This window comes from Heloderma suspectum, chromosome 5 (genome assembly GCF_057233095.1).
Source record: "Heloderma suspectum isolate Gila_16-S chromosome 5, 16-S_ref, whole genome shotgun sequence".
In the NCBI taxonomy this organism is placed as follows: Eukaryota; Metazoa; Chordata; class Lepidosauria; order Squamata; family Helodermatidae; genus Heloderma; species Heloderma suspectum.
In genome coordinates, this window is record NC_139462.1 from 195,628,932 (window position 1) to 195,643,368 (window position 14,437).

A 14,437-nucleotide genomic window follows, 5' to 3' on the forward strand; every position below is an offset into this window, starting at 1 on the left:
GATGCTGGGGATTGTAGTCCAACCCATCTGGAGGGCGCCAGGGCAGGGAAACTTGACGTACACATTTGGGTTTTGCGTAAACGTGCCACAGACTGCTGTGCCGCTCGCATTTTGTAGCTCAGAGGGTAGCATCCAACGTTAGCCCTGCTTAGAGTAGACCTAGTGAAATGAATGGGACTACGATTAGTCATGACTAACCTAAGTTCCATTCATTTCAATGGGTTTCCTCTTAAGTGGGTTTAACATTGAGGACTACCTGAAATTTGCAATTTCCTTTCTGCCTCTGTACTCTTGTGTGTACGTATGTGTGATCCCTCTCTCTCTCTCTCTCTCTCTCATACACACACAGTGGTGCTCTTAGCATTGGACCTTGGGGCCAAGTTCCAGGGTCCCAAGGTCCCCCCCCCCCGAACAGCAGTTGATAAGGGCATCAGGGCAGCTGAAGGGAACTATATTTTATACTTGTAGTCATGCAGGTGCTATGTTTTAAGTGAGTTCAAAATGCAATCCCCCACATGCTCAGAGTATATATTTTTTAAAATCAGGATTGGCAACCTTTGCGTGAGGGGTGCTGCTGCTGTAAGGTATCAAAAATGTAGAAGCACTAGGAAAGCATGAAATAGCGGTTGGGAGGCTGGGGGAGAAGAGAAATGTTAGTTGTTTGTTTCACAACTGAAGTAATACATAAGACTGTCTAACCCCCCCCCCCCCCGACCATTAAGTTCAGGGTCTAAACTTACGTAGTTGTACCATTGCACTCACCTCTCAAATTCTGAGGAACAACTAAAGGTTGTTAGGAATGCTCAGGAATCTTGTGGTCTGAAGAAGTACCCCAAAGGAACCTAAAAACGCCCCCCTGGGGGGGGGACCTCCAGATGCACACACAGAACCCAATAAGGACTGAGCATGCTTAGTAGCCACATTGGGCAGTATCCAACTGTGTCATTCCACTAGTGCAAATAATGTTGCACTAGCGGAAACTAGTTTCCGGACTATGTTCAAGAGGAGAATTCAACTAAAGTTACATTTGTGCAAGTGTGGTTGTGCAAGGGTGTGTGTAAGTGGTTCCTCAAGCCACTGTGCAACCAGTTGTGCATTATACTTGCACAATCCGTTGTGCAACCAGTTGCACATCACACATGTGGAACCCATTGTGCAGCTGGTTACACAACTGGTTGTGCAAGCTCTTGCACAACAGAAAGATTTGGCAGAGCTCTGCTAGTGCTATTTGAGTTTGCAGAATGACACTGTTGGATACTGCCCAGAATGTTGAGTATCAGTTGATGCAATTGTGTGTAGACCGACACAATCCACAAAAGCTTATGCCATACTGTGTTCGTCTTCAAGGTGCCACAAGGTTCCTTGTTGTTTTCAATGCACAAAAATGTATTCTGCAATAAATCCACTAGTCTTGAAGGTTCACAAGACTATTGCGGCGGTGGGCGGGTTGCCCTCACCCATGTTTCAGATCACATGTCCGTTACTGTATTTCTGGTTAGCTCACCAATCTACCCACTATGTGACTATTCTTATAAACGATGTGTGTGCTTATCTGTGAGTAAGCCTCACTGAATTCAGTGGAATTTATCTCTGAGTAAATATGCACAGGATTGAGCTGCAGGTATGTATGTCAAAGGCACAAATCTTTTTTGCTTGAAAAGGTGTGCACCTGGTACAGGTGCAAAATAGTGGCTCAGGAAGGCAGATATAGAATTTGGGCCAAGGTATGCCTCTGACCTCAGTTCAGCCCAGGCATTTTTTCCCCCAATACCAAAAATGAAGCTAGAATACACAGCCTCACATACAAGTCAGCTTCTGTTTCCCTCAAGCTTTCTTGATTTCAGAAAGCTAATTTAGGAGGGGGGGGAGGAAGCAGCTTTTTGTTGTTGCTATGGTTAAACCATTGGGAACTGGAAACTCTTGCTGATCTGCAAATCATCTGGAGATGTACCAGTAGATCCCAATCTACTTTCTGCTTACCTCTGGGGTATGCTACCCTGAGCTCCTTGGAGAAAGGTGCGGATAAAAAAATGTAATACATATATACATACACAATAGTTACGTATAGTAGATTGGGGAATCCTTGCCTGTATTGTCAGCCACTCTGCCAGGATTTTGTTGTTGTTCAGTCGTTAAGTCGTGTCCGACTCTTCATGACCCCACGGATCATAGTACACCAGGCCTTCCTGTCCTCCGCTCTCTCCTGGAGTGTGCTCAAGTTCATATTAATTGCATCAGTGATGCTATCTAGCCATCTCATCCTCTGCCGTCCCCTTCTTTTACCTTCAATCATTCCCAGCATCAGGGTCTTTTCCAGGGAGTTTTCTCTTCGCATTAGGTAGTCAAAATATTTGAGCTTCAGCTTCAGTATCTGTCCTTCCAATGAGCACTCAGGGTTGATTTCCTTTAGAGTTGACTGATTTGACCTCCTTGCAGTCCAGGGGACTCGTAAGAGTCTTCTCCAGCACCACAGTTCGAAAGCATCAATTCTTCAGCGCTCAGCCTTCCATATAGTCCAGCTCTCACAGCCATACGTTACTACTGGGAAAACCATAGCTTTGATTATATGGACCTTTGTTGGAAAGGTGATGTCTCTGCTTCTTACTATGCTGCCTAGGTTTGCCATAGCTTTCCTGCCAAGAAGCAAGCGTCTTTTAATTTCATGGCTACAGATTTACAGTAATGTAAACATAGTCACCCCCTTCATGGATCACTGCCTTGTTGTGGCAAAGGGGATTCCGTAACTCAGTGAAGCCATAAGCTATGCTGTACAGGGCCACCCAAGAAGGACAGGTCATGGTGGAGAGTTCTGACAGAATGTGGTCCACTGGAGAAGGAAATGGCAACCCACTCCAGTATTCTTGCCAAGAAAACCCCATGGAACGTATCACAAGGCTAAAAGATATGACGCCGGAAGATGAGCCCCTCAGGTCGGAAGGTGTCCAATATATTACTGGGGAAGAGCAGAGGGAATTTCCAAGTAGCGCCAGAAAGAGTGAAATGGCTGGGCCAAAGCTGAAAGGACACTCAGCTGTGGATGTGTCTGGTGGTAAAAAGAAAATCCGATGCCTTAAAGAACAATATTGTTTAGGAACCTGGAATGTCAGATCAATGAATCAAGGTAAGCTGGAGGTGGTCAAACATGAGATGGCAAGATTGAACATCGGCATCTTGGGAATCAGCGAACCAAAATGGACAAGCATGGGCGAATTTAATTCAGGTGACCATCATATCTACTACTGTGGGCAAGAATCCCTTAGAAGAAATGGAGTAGCACTCATAGTCAATAAAAGGGTGGGAAAAGCAGTACTGGGGTACAATCTCAAAAACGATAGAATGATCTCAGTACGAATCCAAGGCAAACCGTTCAACATCACAGTAATGCAAGTCTATGCCCCAGCCACTGAGGCCGAAGAAGCTGAGGTTGATTGGTTCTGTGAAGACCTACAACACCTTCTAGAGCTAACACCAACAAAAAGATGTCCTCTTCATCATAGGGGATTGGAATGCTAAAGTAGGAAGTCAAGAAATCACCAGGATAACAGGCAAGCATGGCCTTGGTGTACAAAATGAAGCAGGACAAAGGCTCATAGAGTTTTGCCAAGAGAACACGCTGATCATAGCAAACACTCTTTTCCAACAGCACAAGAGGTGACTCTACACATGGACATCACCAGATGGTCAATACTGAAATCAGATTGATTATGTACTTTGCAGCCAAAGATGGAGAAGCTCCATACAGTCAGTAAAAACAAGACCTGGAGCTGACTGTGGCTCAGATCATGAGCTTCTTATCGCAAAATTTTGGCTTAAATTGAAGAACGTAGGGAAAACCACTAAACCATTCAGGCACGGCCTAAATCATATTCCTTATGAATATACAGTGGAGGTGAGGAATAGATTTCAGGGATTAGACCTGATAGACAGAGTGCCTGAGGAACTATGGACAGAGGTCCATAACATTGTTCAGGAGGCAGCAACTAAATCCATCCCAAAGAAAAAGAAATGCAAGAAAGCCAAGTGGCTGTCTGAGGAGGCTTTACAAGTAGCTGAGGAAAGAAGGGAAGCAAAAAGCAAGGGAGAAAGGAGAAGCAGATTTCCAGAGAATAGCAAGGAGAGGCAAGAAGGCCTTCTTAAATGAACAATGCAAAGAAATCGAGGAAAACAATAGAATGGGAAAGACTAGAGATCTTTTCAAGAAAATCGGAGATGTCAAGGGAACATTTTGTGCAAAGACATAAAGGACAAAGAAGGCAGGGACCTAACAGAAGCAGATGAGATTAAGAAGAGGTGGAAAGAATACACAGAAGAACTATACAGGAAAGATCTGAATGTCCCTGATAGCCATGATAGTGCGGTCACTGAACTGGAGCCGGACATCCTCGAGAGTGAAGTCAAGTGGGCCTTAGGAAGCATTAGTAACAACAAAGCTAGCGGAGATGACAGCATTCCAGCTGAGCTATTTAAAATCCTAAAAGTTGATGCTGTTAAAGTGCTGCATTCAATATGCCAACACATTTGGAAGACTGGAAAAGGTCAGTTTACATTCCAATTCCAAAGAAGGGCAATGCCAAAGAGTGTTCAAACTACCACACAATTGCGCTCATTTCACATGCCAGCAAGGTGATGCTCAAAATCCTACAAGCTAGGCTTCAGCAGTATGTGAACCGAGAACTACCGGAAGTACAAGCTGGGTTTCGAAGAGGCAGAGGAACTAGAGATCAAATCGCCAACATTCGCTGGATCATGGAGAAAGCAAGAGAATTCCAGAAAAACGTCTATTTCTGCTTCATTGACTACGCTAAAGCCTTTGATTGTGTGGATCACAACAAACTGTGGCAAATTCATAAAGAGATGGGAGTATCAGACCACCTTACTTGTCTCCTGAGAAACCTGTACGAGGGTCAAGAAGCAACAGTAAGAACTGGACATGGAACAACCGATTGGTTCAAAATTGGGAAAGGAGTACGACAAGGCTGCATATTGTCACCCTGCTTATTTAACTTATATGCAGAGTACATCATGAGAAACGCTGGGTTGGATGACTCACAGGTCGGAATTAAGATTGCCGGGAGAATTATCAACAACCTCAGATACGCAGACGATACCACCCTAATAGCAGAAAGCGAAGAGGATCTAAAGAGCCTCTTGTTGCGGGTGAAAGTGGAGAGTGCAAAAGCTGGTTTGAAACTCAACATTAAGAGAACTCAGTTCATGGCATCTGGCCCCATCACTTCCTGGCATATAGAAGGGGAAGAAATGGAAGCTGTGACAGATTTTACTTCCTTGGGCTCCAAGATCACTGCAGACGGTGACTGTAGCCATAAAATTAAAAGATGCTTGCTCCTTGGGAGGAAAGCTATGGCAAACCTAGGCAGCACAGTAAGAAGCAGAGACATCACCTTGCCGACAAAGGTTCGTATAATCAAAGCTATGGTTTTCTCAGTAACCCTAGACAGTATGGCTGTGTGAGCTGGACTATAAGGAAGGCTGAGCGCCGAAGAATTGATGCCTTCGAACTGTGGTGCTGGAGAAGACTCTTACGAGTCCCCTGGACTGCAAGGAGGTCCAATCAGTCAATCCTAAAGGAAATCAACCCTGAGTGCTCATTGGAAGGACAGAGACTGAAGCTGAAGTTCAAATATTTTGGCCACCTAATGCGAAGAGAAAGCTCCCTGAAAAAGACCCTGATGCTGGGAAAGATTGAAGGCAAAAGGAGAAGGGGATGGCAGAGGATGAGATGGCTAGATAGCATCACGGTTGCAATGAATATGAACTTGAGCACAGTCCGGGAGAGAGCGGAGGACAGGAAGGCCTGGCGTGCTATGGTCTATGAGGTTTCCTAAAGTCGGACACGACTTAACGACTGAACAACAACAAACATAGTCACAATCCTATGTTCTACCAGCAGGCGAGCCAACAATGTAATAATAGCTGTAGAAACAAAACCTAATACAGCAATACTACAGACAGTCCCATACAATCCCTGGCAACTTTGCCATCACCCTCTAAGCATGCTGTTGCTTGCCAATACTACTCCTGCATTAGCTATGCAGGGAAGGCATCATTACGCAAGCAGATTCCCAAGGCCGGGTTATCAGGAGACATACATGTAGTACACAAAGGCTTCCTAAAAGAAAGGTCTGAGCCCCACTAGACTGCTACCGATTCCATACAGGCAGTACTAATACAGAGCTAGGGCTAGCGTCAGCACCTGACATCCTTGTGCAGCTGCCAGGGTCCCAGCACCCCGGCGAAGCACACTGACTATGCCTGCCATAGGCCCTTTTTCTTTTCAGGTACAGCATTCAACAGCACCAGATTGCTGGATCTAGCTACCCTTTTAATTTCCCACAGTGCTCTGACCTAGCATTGGTTTGGGGCATTGTGGAAAATTAAAAGTGAAGCAGGACATGGGCCTGTCCACCACCACAGCCAGGTAAGCCCATCAGGGCCCACAGAGAGAAAAAGGCCCCCCCAATAAACAAATGTGAAAGACCTCTGTCAGAGAGCCACAGCTTGTCAAGAGTTGAAAACAGTCTGCTAGATAGGCAATCTGATACAAGATAGGCTTGTATAAGACAACTTCCTGTAGTGGGCTAGCGGATACAGCTTTTGTGCGAACACATCCTCTGTAGGTTACCTCTCCTTTAATCACTGGTGGGCATCTTAGTATCTATTTTATAATTAAATTGTAAGACTAACTGAAAAGACCATAGAGCAGAAATTATCGTTGTGGTTGGCTTGCTTAAGTAGATGCTTCCAGGTCACTTGCTTTCAATTGCTTCTGTTATATATTTCATTGGACTACATAATAATGCTTACAATGATACATTTATCATGGGTGACAAGTAATGACATTATTACTCGCACGCAGTGTTTGACATTTTAATCACTTGTAATTCTTTGGCAAGGAAACAATTATAGCAACCCAAGCAGGCTAAATGCTAAAACAGCCCAACCACTTAATTTGCTGTTCATTTTTAGGAGCAAGAAGATTGGTATATTATTTACTATTTGGAAACATTGCTTTGCAAAAATACTTGTAACTCCTAGGAGTTTTCATGATCTGTGGAACAAATGACTGTCTAGGGTTACATGTCTGAAACTGATTATTCACTATTTGCCATTAATTATTCCTCCTTTTAAGGTTCCAGAAATGAAAAGCAGGAATAGAACCAACACCATTTGATTTAGGTCAGGGGTGGAAAACATCCAGGGGTTGGGAGCCATATCCCTGGAAGCCACTGGGGGCCACCCCTTACTCCCGCTGAAATTGCTGCTGATGAATTCACTGCAGCGGTGGGAAAGTAAATGGTGATCTTGTAAGAAAACAAGGTGTGTGGGAAGCCTACACCTTGCTTGCTTGCAAAATCACCACTTTTTTTTGCTGCTGCCACAGCGGCAAATTCAGCAGTGGCAGCAGGGGGCCTGCAAAAACGGCTGTTTTTAGTGATCAGACATACAAAACCAGCAAATTTCAAACCAATAAGTTAAAATGTGCACGAGGCAAATAACCTATTGTTGCTAAAATCATTGCTAAAAGTGATTTGTCAATTATTTTTTTTTTATTTGTAACTTTTCTCCCTCTAGGGTAAGATTAAGCAATCAATGCTGGGTTTATCACATGGCCAGAGCCTTCAGATGACTCCATCCTATGTTACAGCATTTAAGCAGCTATTGTGTGGTTAGTGCAGATCTTGTGGGTCAATTCTCCATTAGTACATATCTGATGCGCAATTGACCCATGAATTATTTTACACGATAGTGGAAAGTAATGCCAAAGTATCACTCCAACTAAATGCTTGCAGTATAGTGACCGTGGACTGGGTCTCAAACTACAGCAAAATAAGGTAATAGAATAGATTGTACCAATCCAATTGTAGGTGGGGGAACAGCTTTCCCCTATGTAAAAATAACAATAACATGCTCCTTCGTGTGGAAAATTAGCATGGCAGGGAGCTGGCTAAGCTAGATTCCATTTTCAAGTCTGAGTTGGGATTAGGTACATTTTATGAGGTAAACAGATAGAGGCTGAGGCTAGTATGTGAAAGAACAGTAATAACGTCAGAAATAGGCTGGGAAATATTTGAGCTGCTGTTGAGTAACAGAAGTCAGTTGAAAACAGTAGGGTATTCCTAGCTTTCTGTCAATAGATACCCCCAAATCATGTCAGACTGGGGTTTGATTTGACCTTAAAGAGGTTATATATGAGTCAGCCAAATAAGTTCTGGGATGTTCTTAAAAATGGCACAGGAAGGCTGGAGGCTGCACCTGCTAGGCCTTTATAGTTTGTCAAGTTGTTTATCTGCAGACCTGAAGGAACTTTGGCCTAGTTCAGCAAGATTGCCTGTGTTCTTTAGCTTACCTAGCACCCTGGACTTGTTTTTATGTTATAATCTTTGTGTGTCAACAATTAATTGTGTATCAACAAATAACACAACATGTCACTCCTGTGATGAAAATTGTAATAGGGGAATAATTTGCACCTTTTCATAAGTTATATTCAAGTATGCCATGGATGTGGGGACGGTTCATCGTAACTGCATCCTCTGACTTACAAATAATGAGAGGGCAAAGCTCAGAGTTTGCATGAGGGAAACATTTGAGGGGAAAGTCGTTCTGAAAAGCTCCCAAACCATTATATTTTAAGGCCAAACTACATATCACATGTTCTTGAGAGTTTCTTTCCCCAGAACCTTTCTGTCCACCTCTGTGCCTCTACCCCCACTGGTTTTGTTTCTTTACTGAAAAGGAGCCTCAGAGGTTGTAATCTAGAGTGGAAGAGTGATGGGAAGATGGGCTGCTTAACCTTCCTGTCATCTGTCTGCTAACTATCACACCCCTCCTAAGCTGCTTTTCCACCTGTGTGGCAAAGTTTATGGGATCCCTGCATCTTTACTTCCCTGTATGGGAAAGATAGTGGGAGGGGTGGGGAAGGGAAGGGGATTTTGAGTGAAGAAACAGCATGAAGGGTAAAGGTTAAGCAGGTTTTCCCTGCTGGATCCTTTGCTTTCAATGGCAGCCTCCTAGGTTGAGTTTTCAGTAAAAATGCAAAGTGTTGTGGCAAAGAAACACACAACTATGTGTAATGTGTAGGTTAGAATTAGCAGGAGCATTTCGATGCTTTTAAACCATTTACAATAGATAGTCATAAAACAAGCAACTATTCCTAACCTTGGTAGGTTGTAATTTTTCCTGTTGTGTGGTGTGACCTTCCCCTTTAGGTTGCCAAATTACAAGTAGACATAGGTATAATAAATCCTTCCCATATTACGCTTGTGTGTGTGTGTTTTGCCATGTGAGGGGACTGGCCTGAAGAAGCCTTCCTGTGGACAGAAATCATAACATATTATGATTGGCATTAAACAGCTACTGGTTTGTTATGGGTAGGATTCTTTTTCAAAGATACTCAGCTACCAGCTTCATAGCTGTGGCCCCTAAATCCCCAAAGCTCTAAAATTAGCACAGTTTACCAGCTCTAATTACTGCAATTAAGTAAGTCACAGCTGAGACATTTAAGGCCTATTGCCTCCATTTTTATTTCCTTCAGAACTGTTGGGTGCATATGAAGAAAACATGTCTAGTATATCTTAAATGATCACATGAGAGTGTATTACATTTTTTACAGGTCAGGCCAGTAGATGTCTGTGTTGGCTTAGCAATGGAATATTTTTCTATCTGATTCCTACAAGAAAAGCTGCAGAGCAAACAGCGTGGATATAGCATATCCCTTCTGTAGAACAGAGTGGAATTAGGTGCTTTTCTTTGTACCAATCCCTCTGCCATTTTGTCTTGTGTGTTTTATCAGCTTAGACTCTGTACAGTACCTCTTCCTGCTGTGTTAGAACTGCAGCTGTACCATGCTGAGAAGGTGCTGGCCCATGAAAGCTAATGCCACACAAAAAATGTGTTAAGTCTTTAAAGTGTCACAAGAGTCTTGGTTGTTTATGCTGAGGAGGATGAATATACATGAGATAGTGGATGAGTTTGCACATCATGCTAAGCCACCCTGAGAACAAACCATGGCGGTTTGTTCCTTACTCCTGAGAGACAATTGCCTGCTCAGTGGCTTGCTGTGGCTTGTTTCTCCTTCAGTCCCGCTCAGTCCTCCTGGCCACTGCTGGCACATATCTCTGGGGCCTTTGTGGCAGAAATCCTAATTTCCTTGTTCCCTACATCACCACCCTTTCTGCAATTGGTTTGCTGAGGTTGCTCATAAGATAAACTCTCCCCCTCATCAGATCGCCAAAGCGATTTACATTTCTGAGCCTTTATGACCGTGGAAATGCATTTGCAAACTTAAAAAAATTTTTTTTTAGGGGTTTGAGCTATTTAAAATCCTAAAAGATCATGATGCTAAAGTGCTGCATTCAATATGTCAACACATTTGGAACACTCAACAGTGGCCACAAGACTGGAAAAGGTCAGTTTACATTCCAGTTCTAAAGAAGGGCAATGCCAAAGAGTGTTCAAACTACTGTACAATTGCACTCATTTCACATGCCAGCAAGGTGATGCTCAAAATCCTACAAGCTAGGCTTCAGCAGTATGTGAACCGAGAACTACCGGAAGTACAAGCTGGGTTTCGAAGAGGCAGAGGAACTAGACATCAAATTGCCAACATTTGCTGATCATGGAGAAAGCAAGAGAATTCCAGAAAAACATCTATTTCTGCTTCATTGACTACGCTAAAGCCTTTGATTGTGTGGATCAAAGCAAACTCTGGCAAAAGAGATGGGAGTACCAGACCACCTTACCTGTCTCCTGAGAAACCTGTACGAGGGTCAAGAAGCAACAGTAAGAACCGGACATGGAACAACCGATTGGTTCAAAATTGGGAAAGGAGTACGACAAGACTGTATATTGTCGCCCTGCTTATTTAACTTATATGCAGAGTACATCATGAGAAACGCCGGGTTGGATGACTCACAGGTCGGAATTAAGATAGCCAGGAGAATTATCAACAACCTCAGATATGCAGATGATACCACCCTAATGGTAGAAAGCGAAGAGGATCTAAAGATCCTCTTGTTGCGGGTGAAAGTGGAGAGTGCAAAAGCTGGTTTGAAACTCAACATTAAAAAAACTCAGATCATGGCATCTGGCCCCATCACTTCCTGGTATATAGAAGGGGAAGAAATGGAAGCAGTGACAGATTTTACTTTCTTGGGCTCCAAGATCACCACAGACGGTGACTGCAGCCATGAAATTAAAAGATGCTTGCTCCTTGGGAGGAAAGCTATGGCAAACTTAGACAGCATAGTAAGAAGCAGAGACATCACCTTGCCAACAAAGGTCCGTCTAATCAAAGCTATGGCTTTCCCAGTAGTAATGTATGGCTGTGAGAGCTGGACTATAAGGAAGGCTGAGCGCAGGAGAATTGATGCTTTCGAACTGTGGTGCTGGAGAAGACTCTTACAAGTCCCCTGGACTGCAAGGAGGTCCAATCAGTCAATCCTAAAGGAAATCAACCCTGAGTGCTCATTGGAAGGACAGAGACTGAAGCTGAAGCTGAAATATTTTGGCCACCTAATGCGAAGAGAAAACTCTCTGGAAAAGACCCTGATGCTGGGAAAGACTGAAGGCAAAAGGAGAAGGGGACGGCAGAGGATGAGATGGCTAGATAGCATCACCGATGCAATGAATATGAACTTGAGCACACTCCAGGAGAGAGCGGAGAGCAGGAAGGCCTGGCGTGCTATGGTCCATGGGGTCACGAAGAGTCGGACACGACTGAACGATTGAACAACAACAACAAGTGCCCAGGACCTCCTGTCTGCTATTGAGCCCAGCATAGCCATATCCCCATCTTGTGAATGTTCTTGTCGATTTCATCCTCCAGTTCAGCACTTCTGGAGCAAAACTCCCCTCCCCACCCACCATCAGATTGCAAAAAGGAATTTTTTTTCTGAGCCCTTCGCAATGGTTTTTTTTTGGGGGGGGGGGCTTCTTGCACAGGTGTGCAAGACTGCCTGGCTGCTATTTGGCAAAGCATGCTAATATCCCCCTCTTGTCAATTCTTTGTCATTTCATCCGCCATTTCAGCACTTCCATTGCTAGCGAATACTTTTTTTTTTTTTAAGGACGTTTCACATTCTACTAAAGTAATAACACCCACCCTTAAAACTCCTTCTCTCCTGCAGTCACCAGCTGCCTTTGGTTCCCTCCTCATGTTTGTCACTTCCCTCTACTGGTCTCCATTGCTAGCTGTCAGATGTACATGAGGGTTAGAGAGTAGTGAGTGGGATCACAAACATATGCAACTTTCAAGACAGCGTAGGGACTGACTGGGTAAAGATACACAAATTTCAAGGCAGAAAAGTGCGGTGGACTGGTAAACATATGCAAAATTTAAGGCAGGCAAGTTAAGCAGATCACTAAAACTATGCAAATTTCATGGGAGATCAGCAAAACAGAGGGAAAACAGTGCAAATTACAAGCTGGAGAAGTAAAACTCAGGGGGTTCCTAGCAGCAGACATTCACTCCTGCGTACTTGTGCAGGACTGGAAAAAAAAAGCAAACACATTTGGGGCACTCTCTGGTGTCCTTTCTTCAAGATGTCTATGGGAAAAAAATTAAGAATCCATCTGGCGGTGGAGGGCATTGAGAAGGGATAAGGGAGAATGGTGGCAGCACTACTGAGATCCTGAGGAGTGGCAGGGGTTTTGACCACCTTTGCCAGGCAGCTCTCTAGCTGTTCCTGACAACCCATGATGGAAAAACTGCTCCAGGTTCGGATGTCACACTAAACCATCCTGCAACCAACCATGATAACAATCCACCATGGCTTAGTGTGACATGCGAAGTATATGAGATAGTGCCATCAATGGTAATCTGGGGTTACTTCAAAATGTGTGACATGGCAGCTGGAACATAGGAAGCTGCTTTATATTGCATCAGATCTTTGGTTGTTCTAGCCCAGTATTGTCGATACTGACTGGCAGCAGCTCTCCAGGTGGGGTTCTTTTGTAGCTGTACCTGGAGATGCCAGGGATTGAACCAGGAACCTTCTGCATGCAAAGCAGGTACTCTACCACTGAGCTATGGCCTGGCCCCCTCTTAGCTGGAGATAGTCTTGTTCTCTTGTTATTCAAGCTACACTAAGGATGGTCTGCACTGATGAATTCTAGCCTGTAATTTTATTCCATTAATATTACAAAGGATTGGAAGCTCTGATAGGATATAATGGCCAATTCTTGTCAAACTGGAAAGCTAGTGATCAGCTATTATCACAGGCTAACAGGAATATCCTGTTGTGTATGAAAATATAGAAAGGTAAATACTATTTTAAAAAGAAATACATAATAACATAAGAATACCTTATTGCATCAGACCAAAGGACTATCTAGCCCAGCATTCTGTTTTCTCAGTGGCCAACCCAATGTCTATGGGAAGTCCACAAGAAGGACATGAGCACAACAGCACCCTCCCACTTCTGTGCCCCAGCAACTGGTATAGAGAGGTAATATATAATCATCATGACGAGTAGCCACTGATAAAGGTAAAGGTGTCCCCAACCAGTCGTGTCCGACTCTAGGGTGCGGTGCTCATCCCCGTTTCTAAGCCGAAGAGCCAGCGCTGTCCGAAGATGCTTCCGTGGTCATGTGGCCGGCATGACTGAACACCGAGGTGCACGGAACGCTGTTACCTTTCCCGCTGAGGCGGTACCTATTTATCTACTTGCAATTTCTTGCTTTCGAACTGCTAGGTTGGCAGGAGCTGGGACTGAAGACGGGAGCTCACTCCGTCATGCAGCACTCGGGTCTCGAACTGCTGTCCTGCCGACCTTCCGGTCTGCAGTTCAGCATCTTAACCACTAAGCCACCGCGGCCCCTTCTAGCCACTGATAGCCTTCCATAAATTTGTCTAATCTGCTTTTAGAGGTGCCTAAGTTGGTTGCCATCACAACATCTTATGGAAGCAAATTCCATAGTCTAGTATGAGTGGCGGAGAAAACCTTTCCTTCTCCATTTTCCCCACACCATGTATAGTTTATGCACCTCTATCATTTCCCTCTTTACTCATATTTTTTCTAACGTGAAGAGCCCCAAACAGCAGGGGAGTTGCTCAAGCCCCTTGATCATTTTGGTAGTCCTTTTCTGCACCCTTTTCAGCTCTACAGTATCCTTTTTGAGCCGTGGTGACCAGAACTGTGCACAGTATTCCAAGTATGCTCACACTGTAGGATAGTATAAAGGTGATACTAGCAGTTTGATTTTTGATTCCTTTCCTAATGATCTCCACCATGGAATTTGCCTTTTTCACAGCAGCCTCCCACTGGGTTGACAGTTTCATCAAGCTATCCACCAGAACCCCTCATCCCTTTCCTGGCCAGTCACCACTAGCTCAGACCCCATCAGTGTATATGCAAAGTTACAAGTTCTATTCTAGCGTAAAGGAGAATGATTGTTCCTGGAAGCTTTTGGAACTAGC